Source organism: Schistocerca piceifrons, unplaced genomic scaffold (assembly GCF_021461385.2).
Source record: "Schistocerca piceifrons isolate TAMUIC-IGC-003096 unplaced genomic scaffold, iqSchPice1.1 HiC_scaffold_200, whole genome shotgun sequence".
Lineage (NCBI taxonomy): Eukaryota > Metazoa > Arthropoda > Insecta > Orthoptera > Acrididae > Schistocerca > Schistocerca piceifrons.
This window is the reverse complement of record NW_025727901.1, coordinates 17,984-32,964: the sequence shown is the minus strand read 5'-3', so window position 1 is coordinate 32,964 and position 14,981 is coordinate 17,984. Positions and strand designations below refer to the sequence as shown.

Below are 14,981 nucleotides of genomic sequence, written 5' to 3'. Positions count from 1 at the left end.
GACAGTTACAGCTACGATACTTTAGTGGTTACGGAAAGCCCAGGTTCGAAACCTGGTCACGGTACGAAAACGTCTCTTGACGCTGTCTCCTTAACTGCGACAGCTACAGACAAGTGGCGTCGCTACCATACGGCGGGCACGGCTTTTTCTTGCTGTGGATGGCCTAAAGAGACGCTTCCAGTGGGAGAGCAGTGGAAATACATGGCACGGCGATTGCCAAGATACTTCCATTTCGAAGTGATCTTTGTAGTACAAAGGAAACGTTTTGCGGCTGCTGCTCCAACGGTAACGTGGCCGAGCGGTCTAAGGCGCTGGTTTTAGGCACCAGTCTCTTCGGAGGCGTGGGTTCGAATCCCACCGTTGCCACTTTTACGTCTCATTTTTGTGCCGTTGCGGTGTGTTCTCGTGGGGTAGGACGCAGCTCTTGTGACGCGCGTGCTGTGTAGGTAGCGTGGCCGAGCGGTCTAAGGCGCTGGTTTCAGGCACCATTCTCTTCGGAGGCGTGGGTTCCAATCCCACAGCTGCCAAACGTGTAATGTTTCCTGTGTCGAAGGCAGGTGCACTCATTGCCCGCAAAGGAAACAGCACAACAAGGCGTGAGCGTCTGCTTGGTGAATTGTCGTAGAACAGTGCGTGGTGCAACGACAGGATTTGTAGGCACCTTTTGCTCTCATCATTGCTGGCGTCCGTCTCCACGAAATGCGTCCGGGGCACGCCGTTCTATAACGCGAGAGAGTGATTTTTTACAGTTGTCGTCAGTTAACCGTGGGTGGCTCCTGCGTTCGCTGGAAAGAGCACTGCCGTCGTTATCCGGTGTGGTCTAGTGGCTAGGATACCTGGCTCTCACCCAGGAGGCCCGGGTTCGATTCCCGGTACCGGAATCGCGCGTTTTTGTTGCTCCTCTTATGCGACTTGTCTCGACTTTGCTCGACTGACGTACGCTGACGCGTGCAGAAAGCTACGTTAAGTATGATTCACGCAACACCTGACGGCGAGAGAGATGAAGCGTCTATCCACTTGTTATCCAGCCACATACCTGTAGTCAAGAGGCTTGGGGGACTGCAAGACATTGCCACGGAGGTGAATGCAGCTAACCACTGTAGTTAGTGTCCTGACAGCGCAGGCACGTTCATTTGCTCGTATACATGTGATGGAGACCGTGTCTCACACTGCTGTGGCGTACACCTTGGCCTAGGCTCTGCTGTGTATCGCCACTTGCATTACAGGCAGCTGCTTTCGCGGGCGCGTCCGTGGCCGTGATCGTCTAGTGGTTAGGACATTGCGTTGTGGCCGCATAACCCAGGTTCGAATCCTGGTCACGGCAATTTTGAAAGTTTCGCCTTGCTGCCGTTGCAATGACGAGTACTCGAAAATGACAGTACTCTCTTGATTTTTTCACTCGTGTTCCGCAGGCCGCAGTTTGCCCTACCACTTCATCCCCAACACGTAATGTCGCCTCCCAGAGCGCAGACGTCCGCTGCTCTCTGTAGTCGAAAAGGGCAGTTGTTTGAAGTGCGATGGATGAGCAGCCAGTCCCAGCAGAACAGGAAGCTGTGGCGTGCACTGTTTGTACAAATGCTAGGAACACTGGCGCACCAAGCAGCGCATGTAGCGCGGCCGAGCGCTTTAAGGCGCTGGTTTAAGGCACCAGACTCTCTGTAGGCGCGGTTTCGAATCCCGTAGCTGCCGGGGGCTTTGCTGTGATCGCGTTAAGCTGCCGCTTTTTCTTCAAGTGTAACCTCCTTGAGCTCACATATGTTTGATACATGGAGCATTGTGGCTCCGCCTGACAGTTACAGCTACGATACTTTAGTGGTTACGGAAAGCCCAGGTTCGAACCTGGTCACGGTACGAAAACGTCTCTTGACGCTGTCTCCTTAACTGCGACAGCTACAGACAAGTGGCGTCGCTACCATACGGCGGGGCACGGCTTTTTCTTGCTGTGGATGGCCCCTAAAGAGACGCTTCCAGTGGGGAGAGCAGTGGAAATACATGGCACGGCGATTGCCAAGATACTTCCATTTCGAAGTGATCTTTGTAGTACAAAGGAAACGTTTTGCGGCTGCTGCTCCAACGGTAACGTGGCCGAGCGGTCTAAGGCGCTGGTTTTAGGCACCAGTCTCTTCGGAGGCGTGGGTTCGAATCCCACCGTTGCCACTTTTTACGTCTCATTTTTGTGCCGTTGCGGTGTGTTCTCGTGGGGTAGGACGCAGCTCTTGTGACGCGCGTGCTGTGTAGGTAGCGTGGCCGAGCGGTCTAAGGCGCTGGTTTCAGGCACCATTCTCTTCGGAGGCGTGGGTTCCAATCCACAGCTGCCAAACGTGTAATGTTTCCTGTGTCGAAGGCAGGTGCACTCATTGCCCGCAAGGAAACAGCACAACAAGGCGTGAGCGTCTGCTTGGTGAATTGTCGTAGAACAGTGCGTGGTGCAACGACAGGATTTGTAGGCACCTTTTGCTCTCATCATTGCCTGGCGTCCGTCTCCACGAAATGCGTCCGGGGCACGCCGTTCTATAACGCGAGAGAGTGGATTTTTTACAGTTGTCGTCAGTTAACCGTGGGTGGCTCCTGCGTTCGCTGGAAAGAGCACTGCCGTCGTTATCCGGTGTGTGTCTAGTGGCTAGGATACCTGGCTCTCACCCAGGAGGCCCGGGTTCGATTCCCGGTACCGGAATCGCGCGTTTTTGTTGCTCCTCTTATGCGACTTGTCTCGACTTTGCTCGACTGACGCTACGCTGACGCGTGCAGAAAGCTACGTTAAGTATGATTCACGGCAACACCTGACGGCGAGAGAGATGAAGCGTCTATCCACTTGTTATCCAGCCACATACCTGTAGTCAAGAGGCTTGGGGACTGCAAGACATTGCCACGGAGGTGAATGCAGCTAACCACTGTAGTTAGTGTCCTGACAGCGCAGGCACGTTCATTTGCTCGTATACATGTGATGGAGACCGTGTCTCACACTGCTGTGGCGTACACCTTGGCCTAGGCTCTGCTGTGTATCGCCACTTGCATTACAGGCAGCTGCTTTCGCGGGCGCGTCCGTGGCCGTGATCGTCTAGTGGTTAGGACATTGCGTTGTGGCCGCAATAACCCAGGTTCGAATCCTGGTCACGGCAATTTTGAAAGTTTCGCCTTGCTGCCGTTGCAATGACGAGTACTCGAAATGACAGTACTCTCTTGATTTTTTCACTCGTGTTCCGCAGGCCGCAGTTTGCCCTACCACTTCATCCCCAACACGTAATGTCGCCTCCCAGAGCGCAGACGTCCGCTGCTCTCTGTAGTCGAAAAGGGCAGTTGTTTGAAGTGCGATGGATGAGCAGCCAGTCCCCAGCAGAACAGGAAGCTGTGGCGTGCACTGTTTGTACAAATGCTAGGAACACTGGCGCACCAAAGCAGCGCATGTAGCGCGGCCGAGCGCTTTAAGGCGCTGGTTTAAGGCACCAGACTCTCTGTAGGCGCGGTTTCGAATCCCGTAGCTGCCGGGGGCTTTGCTGTGATCGCGTTAAGCTGCCGCTTTTTCTTCAAGTGTAACCTCCTTGAGCTCACATATGTTTGATACATGGAGCATTGTGGCTCCGCCTGACAGTTACAGCTACGATACTTTAGTGGTTACGGAAAGCCCAGGTTCGAAACCTGGTCACGGTACGAAACGTCTCTTTGACGCTGTCTCCTTAACTGCGACAGCTACAGACAAGTGGCGTCGCTACCATACGGGCGGGCACGGCTTTTTCTTGCTGTGGATGGCCTAAAGAGACGCTTCCAGTGGGAGAGCAGTGGAAATACATGGCACGGCGATTGCCAAGATACTTCCATTTCGAAGTGATCTTTGTAGTACAAAGGAAACGTTTTGCGGCTGCTGCTCCAACGGTAACGTGGCCGAGCGGTCTAAGGCGCTGGTTTTAGGCACCAGTCTCTTCGGATGCCGTGGGTTCGAATCCACCGTTGCCACTTTTTACGTCTCATTTTTGTGCCGTTGCGGTGTGTTCTCGTGGGGTAGACGCAGCTCTTGTGACGCGCGTGCTGTGTAGGTAGCGTGGCCGAGCGGTCTAAGGCGCTGGTTTCAGGCACCATTCTCTTCGGAGGCGTGGGTTCCAATCCCACAGCTGCCAAACGTGGTAATGTTTCCTGTGTCGAAGGCAGGTGCACTCATTGCCCGCAAAGGAAACAGCACAACAAGGCGTGAGCGTCTGCTTGGTGAATTGTCGTAGAACAGTGCGTGGTGCAACGACAGGATTTGTAGGCACCTTTTGCTCTCATCATTGCTGGCGTCCGTCTCCACGAAATGCGTCCGGGGCACGCCGTTCTATAACGCGAGAGAGTGGATTTTTTACAGTTGTCGTCAGTTAACCGTGGGTGGCTCCTGCGTTCGCTGGAAAGAGCACTGCCGTCGTTATCCGGTGTGGTCTAGTGGCTAGGATACCTGGCTCTCACCCAGGAGGCCCGGGTTCGATTCCCGGTACCGGAATCGCGCGTTTTTGTTGCTCCTCTTATGCGACTTGTCTCGACTTTGCTCGACTGACGCTACGCTGACGCGTGCAGAAAGCTACGTTAAGTATGATTCACGGCAACACCTGACGGCGAGAGAGATGAAGCGTCTATCCACTTGTTATCCAGCCACATACCTGTAGTCAAGAGGCTTGGGGGACTGCAAGACATTGCCACGGAGGTGAATGCAGCTAACCACTGTAGTTAGTGTCCTGACAGCGCAGGCACGTTCATTTGCTCGTATACATGTGATGGAGACCGTGTCTCACACTGCTGTGGCGTACACCTTGGCCTAGGCTCTGCTGTGTATCGCCACTTGCATTACAGGCAGCTGCTTTCGCGGGCGCGTCCGTGGCCGTGATCGTCTAGTGGTTAGGACATTGCGTTGTGGCCGCAATAACCCAGGTTCGAATCCTGGTCACGGCAATTTTGAAAGTTTCGCCTTGCTGCCGTTGCAATGACGAGTACTCGAAATGACAGTACTCTCTTGATTTTTTCACTCGTGTTCCGCAGGCCGCAGTTTGCCCTACCACTTCATCCCCAACACGTAATGTCGCCTCCCAGAGCGCAGACGTCCGCTGCTCTCTGTAGTCGAAAAGGGCAGTTGTTTGAAGTGCGATGGATGAGCAGCCAGTCCCAGCAGAACAGGAAGCTGTGGCGTGCACTGTTTGTACAAATGCTAGGAACACTGGCGCACCAAGCAGCGCATGTAGCGCGGCCGAGCGCTTTAAGGCGCTGGTTTAAGGCACCAGACTCTCTGTAGGCGCGGTTTCGAATCCCGTAGCTGCCGGGGGCTTTGCTGTGATCGCGTTAAGCTGCCGCTTTTTCTTCAAGTGTAACCTCCTTGAGCTCACATATGTTTGATACATGGAGCATTGTGGCTCCGCCTGACAGTTACAGCTACGATACTTTAGTGGTTACGGAAAGCCCAGGTTCGAAACCTGGTCACGGTACGAAAACGTCTCTTGACGCTGTCTCCTTAACTGCGACAGCTACAGACAAGTGGCGTCGCTACCATACGGCGGGCACGGCTTTTTCTTGCTGTGGATGGCCTAAAGAGACGCTTCCAGTGGGAGAGCAGTGGAAATACATGGCACGGCGATTGCCAAGATACTTCCATTTCGAAGTGATCTTTGTAGTACAAAGGAAACGTTTTGCGGCTGCTGCTCCAACGGTAACGTGGCCGAGCGGTCTAAGGCGCTGGTTTTAGGCACCAGTCTCTTCGGAGGCGTGGGTTCGAATCCCACCGTTGCCACTTTTTACGTCTCATTTTTGTGCCGTTGCGGTGTGTTCTCGTGGGGTAGGACGCAGCTCTTGTGACGCGCGTGCTGTGTAGGTAGCGTGGCCGAGCGGTCTAAGGCGCTGGTTTCAGGCACCATTCTCTTCGGAGGCGTGGGTTCCAATCCCACAGCTGCCAAACGTGTAATGTTTCCTGTGTCGAAGGCAGGTGCACTCATTGCCCGCAAAGGAAACAGCACAACAAGGCGTGAGCGTCTGCTTGGTGAATTGTCGTAGAACAGTGCGTGGTGCAACGACAGGATTTGTAGGCACCTTTTGCTCTCATCATTGCTGGCGTCCGTCTCCACGAAATGCGTCCGGGGCACGCCGTTCTATAACGCGAGAGAGTGGATTTTTTACAGTTGTCGTCAGTTAACCGTGGGTGGCTCCTGCGTTCGCTGGAAAGAGCACTGCCGTCGTTATCCGGTGTGGTCTAGTGGCTAGGATACCTGGCTCTCACCCAGGAGGCCCGGGTTCGATTCCCGGTACCGGAATCGCGCGTTTTTGTTGCTCCTCTTATGCGACTTGTCTCGACTTTGCTCGACTGACGCTACGCTGACGCGTGCAGAAAGCTACGTTAAGTATGATTCACGGCAACACCTGACGGCGAGAGAGATGAAGCGTCTATCCACTTGTTATCCAGCCACATACCTGTAGTCAAGAGGCTTGGGGGACTGCAAGACATTGCCACGGAGGTGAATGCAGCTAACCACTGTAGTTAGTGTCCTGACAGCGCAGGCACGTTCATTTGCTCGTATACATGTGATGGAGACCGTGTCTCACACTGCTGTGGCGTACACCTTGGCCTAGGCTCTGCTGTGTATCGCCACTTGCATTACAGGCAGCTGCTTTCGCGGGCGCGTCCGTGGCCGTGATCGTCTAGTGGTTAGGACATTGCGTTGTGGCCGCAATAACCCAGGTTCGAATCCTGGTCACGGCAATTTTGAAAGTTTCGCCTTGCTGCCGTTGCAATGACGAGTACTCGAAATGACAGTACTCTCTTGATTTTTTCACTCGTGTTCCGCAGGCCGCAGTTTGCCCTACCACTTCATCCCCAACACGTAATGTCGCCTCCCAGAGCGCAGACGTCCGCTGCTCTCTGTAGTCGAAAAGGGCAGTTGTTTGAAGTGCGATGGATGAGCAGCCAGTCCCAGCAGAACAGGAAGCTGTGGCGTGCACTGTTTGTACAAATGCTAGGAACACTGGCGCACCAAGCAGCGCATGTAGCGCGGCCGAGCGCTTTAAGGCGCTGGTTTAAGGCACCAGACTCTCTGTAGGCGCGGTTTCGAATCCCGTAGCTGCCGGGGGCTTTGCTGTGATCGCGTTAAGCTGCCGCTTTTTCTTCAAGTGTAACCTCCTTGAGCTCACATATGTTTGATACATGGAGCATTGTGGCTCCGCCTGACAGTTACAGCTACGATACTTTAGTGGTTACGGAAAGCCCAGGTTCGAAACCTGGTCACGGTACGAAAACGTCTCTTGACGCTGTCTCCTTAACTGCGACAGCTACAGACAAGTGGCGTCGCTACCATACGGCGGGCACGGCTTTTTCTTGCTGTGGATGGCCTAAAGAGACGCTTCCAGTGGGAGAGCAGTGGAAATACATGGCACGGCGATTGCCAAGATACTTCCATTTCGAAGTGATCTTTGTAGTACAAAGGAAACGTTTTGCGGCTGCTGCTCCAACGGTAACGTGGCCGAGCGGTCTAAGGCGCTGGTTTTAGGCACCAGTCTCTTCGGAGGCGTGGGTTCGAATCCCACCGTTGCCACTTTTTACGTCTCATTTTTGTGCCGTTGCGGTGTGTTCTCGTGGGGTAGGACGCAGCTCTTGTGACGCGCGTGCTGTGTAGGTAGCGTGGCCGAGCGGTCTAAGGCGCTGGTTTCAGGCACCATTCTCTTCGGAGGCGTGGGTTCCAATCCCACAGCTGCCAAACGTGTAATGTTTCCTGTGTCGAAGGCAGGTGCACTCATTGCCCGCAAAGGAAACAGCACAACAAGGCGTGAGCGTCTGCTTGGTGAATTGTCGTAGAACAGTGCGTGGTGCAACGACAGGATTTGTAGGCACCTTTTGCTCTCATCATTGCTGGCGTCCGTCTCCACGAAATGCGTCCGGGGCACGCCGTTCTATAACGCGAGAGAGTGGATTTTTTACAGTTGTCGTCAGTTAACCGTGGGTGGCTCCTGCGTTCGCTGGAAAGAGCACTGCCGTCGTTATCCGGTGTGGTCTAGTGGCTAGGATACCTGGCTCTCACCCAGGAGGCCCGGGTTCGATTCCCGGTACCGGAATCGCGCGTTTTTGTTGCTCCTCTTATGCGACTTGTCTCGACTTTGCTCGACTGACGCTACGCTGACGCGTGCAGAAAGCTACGTTAAGTATGATTCACGGCAACACCTGACGGCGAGAGAGATGAAGCGTCTATCCACTTGTTATCCAGCCACATACCTGTAGTCAAGAGGCTTGGGGGACTGCAAGACATTGCCACGGAGGTGAATGCAGCTAACCACTGTAGTTAGTGTCCTGACAGCGCAGGCACGTTCATTTGCTCGTATACATGTGATGGAGACCGTGTCTCACACTGCTGTGGCGTACACCTTGGCCTAGGCTCTGCTGTGTATCGCCACTTGCATTACAGGCAGCTGCTTTCGCGGGCGCGTCCGTGGCCGTGATCGTCTAGTGGTTAGGACATTGCGTTGTGGCCGCAATAACCCAGGTTCGAATCCTGGTCACGGCAATTTTGAAAGTTTCGCCTTGCTGCCGTTGCAATGACGAGTACTCGAAATGACAGTACTCTCTTGATTTTTTCACTCGTGTTCCGCAGGCCGCAGTTTGCCCTACCACTTCATCCCCAACACGTAATGTCGCCTCCCAGAGCGCAGACGTCCGCTGCTCTCTGTAGTCGAAAAGGGCAGTTGTTTGAAGTGCGATGGATGAGCAGCCAGTCCCAGCAGAACAGGAAGCTGTGGCGTGCACTGTTTGTACAAATGCTAGGAACACTGGCGCACCAAGCAGCGCATGTAGCGCGGCCGAGCGCTTTAAGGCGCTGGTTTAAGGCACCAGACTCTCTGTAGGCGCGGTTTCGAATCCCGTAGCTGCCGGGGGCTTTGCTGTGATCGCGTTAAGCTGCCGCTTTTTCTTCAAGTGTAACCTCCTTGAGCTCACATATGTTTGATACATGGAGCATTGTGGCTCCGCCTGACAGTTACAGCTACGATACTTTAGTGGTTACGGAAAGCCCAGGTTCGAAACCTGGTCACGGTACGAAAACGTCTCTTGACGCTGTCTCCTTAACTGCGACAGCTACAGACAAGTGGCGTCGCTACCATACGGCGGGCACGGCTTTTTCTTGCTGTGGATGGCCTAAAGAGACGCTTCCAGTGGGAGAGCAGTGGAAATACATGGCACGGCGATTGCCAAGATACTTCCATTTCGAAGTGATCTTTGTAGTACAAAGGAAACGTTTTGCGGCTGCTGCTCCAACGGTAACGTGGCCGAGCGGTCTAAGGCGCTGGTTTTAGGCACCAGTCTCTTCGGAGGCGTGGGTTCGAATCCCACCGTTGCCACTTTTTACGTCTCATTTTTGTGCCGTTGCGGTGTGTTCTCGTGGGGTAGGACGCAGCTCTTGTGACGCGCGTGCTGTGTAGGTAGCGTGGCCGAGCGGTCTAAGGCGCTGGTTTCAGGCACCATTCTCTTCGGAGGCGTGGGTTCCAATCCCACAGCTGCCAAACGTGTAATGTTTCCTGTGTCGAAGGCAGGTGCACTCATTGCCCGCAAAGGAAACAGCACAACAAGGCGTGAGCGTCTGCTTGGTGAATTGTCGTAGAACAGTGCGTGGTGCAACGACAGGATTTGTAGGCACCTTTTGCTCTCATCATTGCTGGCGTCCGTCTCCACGAAATGCGTCCGGGGCACGCCGTTCTATAACGCGAGAGAGTGGATTTTTTACAGTTGTCGTCAGTTAACCGTGGGTGGCTCCTGCGTTCGCTGGAAAGAGCACTGCCGTCGTTATCCGGTGTGGTCTAGTGGCTAGGATACCTGGCTCTCACCCAGGAGGCCCGGGTTCGATTCCCGGTACCGGAATCGCGCGTTTTTGTTGCTCCTCTTATGCGACTTGTCTCGACTTTGCTCGACTGACGCTACGCTGACGCGTGCAGAAAGCTACGTTAAGTATGATTCACGGCAACACCTGACGGCGAGAGAGATGAAGCGTCTATCCACTTGTTATCCAGCCACATACCTGTAGTCAAGAGGCTTGGGGGACTGCAAGACATTGCCACGGAGGTGAATGCAGCTAACCACTGTAGTTAGTGTCCTGACAGCGCAGGCACGTTCATTTGCTCGTATACATGTGATGGAGACCGTGTCTCACACTGCTGTGGCGTACACCTTGGCCTAGGCTCTGCTGTGTATCGCCACTTGCATTACAGGCAGCTGCTTTCGCGGGCGCGTCCGTGGCCGTGATCGTCTAGTGGTTAGGACATTGCGTTGTGGCCGCAATAACCCAGGTTCGAATCCTGGTCACGGCAATTTTGAAAGTTTCGCCTTGCTGCCGTTGCAATGACGAGTACTCGAAATGACAGTACTCTCTTGATTTTTTCACTCGTGTTCCGCAGGCCGCAGTTTGCCCTACCACTTCATCCCCAACACGTAATGTCGCCTCCCAGAGCGCAGACGTCCGCTGCTCTCTGTAGTCGAAAAGGGCAGTTGTTTGAAGTGCGATGGATGAGCAGCCAGTCCCAGCAGAACAGGAAGCTGTGGCGTGCACTGTTTGTACAAATGCTAGGAACACTGGCGCACCAAGCAGCGCATGTAGCGCGGCCGAGCGCTTTAAGGCGCTGGTTTAAGGCACCAGACTCTCTGTAGGCGCGGTTTCGAATCCCGTAGCTGCCGGGGGCTTTGCTGTGATCGCGTTAAGCTGCCGCTTTTTCTTCAAGTGTAACCTCCTTGAGCTCACATATGTTTGATACATGGAGCATTGTGGCTCCGCCTGACAGTTACAGCTACGATACTTTAGTGGTTACGGAAAGCCCAGGTTCGAAACCTGGTCACGGTACGAAAACGTCTCTTGACGCTGTCTCCTTAACTGCGACAGCTACAGACAAGTGGCGTCGCTACCATACGGCGGGCACGGCTTTTTCTTGCTGTGGATGGCCTAAAGAGACGCTTCCAGTGGGAGAGCAGTGGAAATACATGGCACGGCGATTGCCAAGATACTTCCATTTCGAAGTGATCTTTGTAGTACAAAGGAAACGTTTTGCGGCTGCTGCTCCAACGGTAACGTGGCCGAGCGGTCTAAGGCGCTGGTTTTAGGCACCAGTCTCTTCGGAGGCGTGGGTTCGAATCCCACCGTTGCCACTTTTTACGTCTCATTTTTGTGCCGTTGCGGTGTGTTCTCGTGGGGTAGGACGCAGCTCTTGTGACGCGCGTGCTGTGTAGGTAGCGTGGCCGAGCGGTCTAAGGCGCTGGTTTCAGGCACCATTCTCTTCGGAGGCGTGGGTTCCAATCCCACAGCTGCCAAACGTGTAATGTTTCCTGTGTCGAAGGCAGGTGCACTCATTGCCCGCAAAGGAAACAGCACAACAAGGCGTGAGCGTCTGCTTGGTGAATTGTCGTAGAACAGTGCGTGGTGCAACGACAGGATTTGTAGGCACCTTTTGCTCTCATCATTGCTGGCGTCCGTCTCCACGAAATGCGTCCGGGGCACGCCGTTCTATAACGCGAGAGAGTGGATTTTTTACAGTTGTCGTCAGTTAACCGTGGGTGGCTCCTGCGTTCGCTGGAAAGAGCACTGCCGTCGTTATCCGGTGTGGTCTAGTGGCTAGGATACCTGGCTCTCACCCAGGAGGCCCGGGTTCGATTCCCGGTACCGGAATCGCGCGTTTTTGTTGCTCCTCTTATGCGACTTGTCTCGACTTTGCTCGACTGACGCTACGCTGACGCGTGCAGAAAGCTACGTTAAGTATGATTCACGGCAACACCTGACGGCGAGAGAGATGAAGCGTCTATCCACTTGTTATCCAGCCACATACCTGTAGTCAAGAGGCTTGGGGGACTGCAAGACATTGCCACGGAGGTGAATGCAGCTAACCACTGTAGTTAGTGTCCTGACAGCGCAGGCACGTTCATTTGCTCGTATACATGTGATGGAGACCGTGTCTCACACTGCTGTGGCGTACACCTTGGCCTAGGCTCTGCTGTGTATCGCCACTTGCATTACAGGCAGCTGCTTTCGCGGGCGCGTCCGTGGCCGTGATCGTCTAGTGGTTAGGACATTGCGTTGTGGCCGCAATAACCCAGGTTCGAATCCTGGTCACGGCAATTTTGAAAGTTTCGCCTTGCTGCCGTTGCAATGACGAGTACTCGAAATGACAGTACTCTCTTGATTTTTTCACTCGTGTTCCGCAGGCCGCAGTTTGCCCTACCACTTCATCCCCAACACGTAATGTCGCCTCCCAGAGCGCAGACGTCCGCTGCTCTCTGTAGTCGAAAAGGGCAGTTGTTTGAAGTGCGATGGATGAGCAGCCAGTCCCAGCAGAACAGGAAGCTGTGGCGTGCACTGTTTGTACAAATGCTAGGAACACTGGCGCACCAAGCAGCGCATGTAGCGTGGCCGAGCGCTTTAAGGCGCTGGTTTAAGGCACCAGACTCTCTGTAGGCGCGGTTTCGAATCCCGTAGCTGCCGGGGGCTTTGCTGTGATCGCGTTAAGCTGCCGCTTTTTCTTCAAGTGTAACCTCCTTGAGCTCACATATGTTTGATACATGGAGCATTGTGGCTCCGCCTGACAGTTACAGCTACGATACTTTAGTGGTTACGGAAAGCCCAGGTTCGAAACCTGGTCACGGTACGAAAACGTCTCTTGACGCTGTCTCCTTAACTGCGACAGCTACAGACAAGTGGCGTCGCTACCATACGGCGGGCACGGCTTTTTCTTGCTGTGGATGGCCTAAAGAGACGCTTCCAGTGGGAGAGCAGTGGAAATACATGGCACGGCGATTGCCAAGATACTTCCATTTCGAAGTGATCTTTGTAGTACAAAGGAAACGTTTTGCGGCTGCTGCTCCAACGGTAACGTGGCCGAGCGGTCTAAGGCGCTGGTTTTAGGCACCAGTCTCTTCGGAGGCGTGGGTTCGAATCCCACCGTTGCCACTTTTTACGTCTCATTTTTGTGCCGTTGCGGTGTGTTCTCGTGGGGTAGGACGCAGCTCTTGTGACGCGCGTGCTGTGTAGGTAGCGTGGCCGAGCGGTCTAAGGCGCTGGTTTCAGGCACCATTCTCTTCGGAGGCGTGGGTTCCAATCCCACAGCTGCCAAACGTGTAATGTTTCCTGTGTCGAAGGCAGGTGCACTCATTGCCCGCAAAGGAAACAGCACAACAAGGCGTGAGCGTCTGCTTGGTGAATTGTCGTAGAACAGTGCGTGGTGCAACGACAGGATTTGTAGGCACCTTTTGCTCTCATCATTGCTGGCGTCCGTCTCCACGAAATGCGTCCGGGGCACGCCGTTCTATAACGCGAGAGAGTGGATTTTTTACAGTTGTCGTCAGTTAACCGTGGGTGGCTCCTGCGTTCGCTGGAAAGAGCACTGCCGTCGTTATCCGGTGTGGTCTAGTGGCTAGGATACCTGGCTCTCACCCAGGAGGCCCGGGTTCGATTCCCGGTACCGGAATCGCGCGTTTTTGTTGCTCCTCTTATGCGACTTGTCTCGACTTTGCTCGACTGACGCTACGCTGACGCGTGCAGAAAGCTACGTTAAGTATGATTCACGGCAACACCTGACGGCGAGAGAGATGAAGCGTCTATCCACTTGTTATCCAGCCACATACCTGTAGTCAAGAGGCTTGGGGGACTGCAAGACATTGCCACGGAGGTGAATGCAGCTAACCACTGTAGTTAGTGTCCTGACAGCGCAGGCACGTTCATTTGCTCGTATACATGTGATGGAGACCGTGTCTCACACTGCTGTGGCGTACACCTTGGCCTAGGCTCTGCTGTGTATCGCCACTTGCATTACAGGCAGCTGCTTTCGCGGGCGCGTCCGTGGCCGTGATCGTCTAGTGGTTAGGACATTGCGTTGTGGCCGCAATAACCCAGGTTCGAATCCTGGTCACGGCAATTTTGAAAGTTTCGCCTTGCTGCCGTTGCAATGACGAGTACTCGAAATGACAGTACTCTCTTGATTTTTTCACTCGTGTTCCGCAGGCCGCAGTTTGCCCTACCACTTCATCCCCAACACGTAATGTCGCCTCCCAGAGCGCAGACGTCCGCTGCTCTCTGTAGTCGAAAAGGGCAGTTGTTTGAAGTGCGATGGATGAGCAGCCAGTCCCAGCAGAACAGGAAGCTGTGGCGTGCACTGTTTGTACAAATGCTAGGAACACTGGCGCACCAAGCAGCGCATGTAGCGCGGCCGAGCGCTTTAAGGCGCTGGTTTAAGGCACCAGACTCTCTGTAGGCGCGGTTTCGAATCCCGTAGCTGCCGGGGGCTTTGCTGTGATCGCGTTAAGCTGCCGCTTTTTCTTCAAGTGTAACCTCCTTGAGCTCACATATGTTTGATACATGGAGCATTGTGGCTCCGCCTGACAGTTACAGCTACGATACTTTAGTGGTTACGGAAAGCCCAGGTTCGAAACCTGGTCACGGTACGAAAACGTCTCTTGACGCTGTCTCCTTAACTGCGACAGCTACAGACAAGTGGCGTCGCTACCATACGGCGGGCACGGCTTTTTCTTGCTGTGGATGGCCTAAAGAGACGCTTCCAGTGGGAGAGCAGTGGAAATACATGGCACGGCGATTGCCAAGATACTTCCATTTCGAAGTGATCTTTGTAGTACAAAGGAAACGTTTTGCGGCTGCTGCTCCAACGGTAACGTGGCCGAGCGGTCTAAGGCGCTGGTTTTAGGCACCAGTCTCTTCGGAGGCGTGGGTTCGAATCCCACCGTTGCCACTTTTTACGTCTCATTTTTGTGCCGTTGCGGTGTGTTCTCGTGGGGTAGGACGCAGCTCTTGTGACGCGCGTGCTGTGTAGGTAGCGTGGCCGAGCGGTCTAAGGCGCTGGTTTCAGGCACCATTCTCTTCGGAGGCGTGGGTTCCAATCCCACAGCTGCCAAACGTGTAATGTTTCCTGTGTCGAAGGCAGGTGCACTCATTGCCCGCAAAGGAAACAGCACAACAAGGCGTGAGCGTCTGCTTGGTGAATTGTCGTAGAACAGTGCGTGGTGCAAC

At 54.2% G+C, this 14,981-nt stretch overlaps 24 non-coding genes across 24 annotated transcripts; all 24 read left to right on the top strand.

Moving 5' to 3' along the window:
• Positions 1-284: 284 nt before the first annotated feature.
• Trnal-uag lies at positions 285-366 on the top strand. Its single transcript has one exon. It is a non-coding gene; the product is annotated as a tRNA-Leu (tRNA).
• Positions 367-809: 443 nt separating this feature from the next.
• Trnae-cuc lies at positions 810-881 on the top strand. The gene has a single exon. It is a non-coding gene; the product is annotated as a tRNA-Glu (tRNA).
• Positions 882-1,253: 372 nt separating this feature from the next.
• Positions 1,254-1,324, top strand: Trnah-gug. Its single transcript has one exon. It is a non-coding gene; the product is annotated as a tRNA-His (tRNA).
• A 751-nt stretch (positions 1,325-2,075) lies between these two features.
• Positions 2,076-2,157, top strand: Trnal-uag. Its single transcript has one exon. It is a non-coding gene; the product is annotated as a tRNA-Leu (tRNA).
• A 444-nt stretch (positions 2,158-2,601) lies between these two features.
• Positions 2,602-2,674, top strand: Trnae-cuc. The gene has a single exon. It is a non-coding gene; the product is annotated as a tRNA-Glu (tRNA).
• A 373-nt stretch (positions 2,675-3,047) lies between these two features.
• On the top strand, positions 3,048-3,119 carry Trnah-gug. Its single transcript has one exon. It is a non-coding gene; the product is annotated as a tRNA-His (tRNA).
• Positions 3,120-4,396: 1,277 nt separating this feature from the next.
• Trnae-cuc lies at positions 4,397-4,468 on the top strand. Its single transcript has one exon. It is a non-coding gene; the product is annotated as a tRNA-Glu (tRNA).
• A 374-nt stretch (positions 4,469-4,842) lies between these two features.
• Trnah-gug lies at positions 4,843-4,914 on the top strand. Its single transcript has one exon. It is a non-coding gene; the product is annotated as a tRNA-His (tRNA).
• Positions 4,915-5,661: 747 nt separating this feature from the next.
• On the top strand, positions 5,662-5,743 carry Trnal-uag. The gene has a single exon. It is a non-coding gene; the product is annotated as a tRNA-Leu (tRNA).
• Positions 5,744-6,188: 445 nt separating this feature from the next.
• Positions 6,189-6,260, top strand: Trnae-cuc. Its single transcript has one exon. It is a non-coding gene; the product is annotated as a tRNA-Glu (tRNA).
• A 374-nt stretch (positions 6,261-6,634) lies between these two features.
• Trnah-gug lies at positions 6,635-6,706 on the top strand. Its single transcript has one exon. It is a non-coding gene; the product is annotated as a tRNA-His (tRNA).
• A 747-nt stretch (positions 6,707-7,453) lies between these two features.
• On the top strand, positions 7,454-7,535 carry Trnal-uag. The gene has a single exon. It is a non-coding gene; the product is annotated as a tRNA-Leu (tRNA).
• A 445-nt stretch (positions 7,536-7,980) lies between these two features.
• On the top strand, positions 7,981-8,052 carry Trnae-cuc. The gene has a single exon. It is a non-coding gene; the product is annotated as a tRNA-Glu (tRNA).
• A 374-nt stretch (positions 8,053-8,426) lies between these two features.
• Positions 8,427-8,498, top strand: Trnah-gug. Its single transcript has one exon. It is a non-coding gene; the product is annotated as a tRNA-His (tRNA).
• Positions 8,499-9,245: 747 nt separating this feature from the next.
• On the top strand, positions 9,246-9,327 carry Trnal-uag. Its single transcript has one exon. It is a non-coding gene; the product is annotated as a tRNA-Leu (tRNA).
• Positions 9,328-9,772: 445 nt separating this feature from the next.
• Trnae-cuc lies at positions 9,773-9,844 on the top strand. Its single transcript has one exon. It is a non-coding gene; the product is annotated as a tRNA-Glu (tRNA).
• Positions 9,845-10,218: 374 nt separating this feature from the next.
• Trnah-gug lies at positions 10,219-10,290 on the top strand. The gene has a single exon. It is a non-coding gene; the product is annotated as a tRNA-His (tRNA).
• Positions 10,291-11,037: 747 nt separating this feature from the next.
• On the top strand, positions 11,038-11,119 carry Trnal-uag. Its single transcript has one exon. It is a non-coding gene; the product is annotated as a tRNA-Leu (tRNA).
• A 445-nt stretch (positions 11,120-11,564) lies between these two features.
• Trnae-cuc lies at positions 11,565-11,636 on the top strand. Its single transcript has one exon. It is a non-coding gene; the product is annotated as a tRNA-Glu (tRNA).
• Positions 11,637-12,010: 374 nt separating this feature from the next.
• Trnah-gug lies at positions 12,011-12,082 on the top strand. The gene has a single exon. It is a non-coding gene; the product is annotated as a tRNA-His (tRNA).
• Positions 12,083-12,829: 747 nt separating this feature from the next.
• On the top strand, positions 12,830-12,911 carry Trnal-uag. Its single transcript has one exon. It is a non-coding gene; the product is annotated as a tRNA-Leu (tRNA).
• Positions 12,912-13,356: 445 nt separating this feature from the next.
• On the top strand, positions 13,357-13,428 carry Trnae-cuc. Its single transcript has one exon. It is a non-coding gene; the product is annotated as a tRNA-Glu (tRNA).
• Positions 13,429-13,802: 374 nt separating this feature from the next.
• On the top strand, positions 13,803-13,874 carry Trnah-gug. Its single transcript has one exon. It is a non-coding gene; the product is annotated as a tRNA-His (tRNA).
• Positions 13,875-14,621: 747 nt separating this feature from the next.
• On the top strand, positions 14,622-14,703 carry Trnal-uag. Its single transcript has one exon. It is a non-coding gene; the product is annotated as a tRNA-Leu (tRNA).
• The last annotated feature ends 278 nt before the right edge of the window (positions 14,704-14,981 follow it).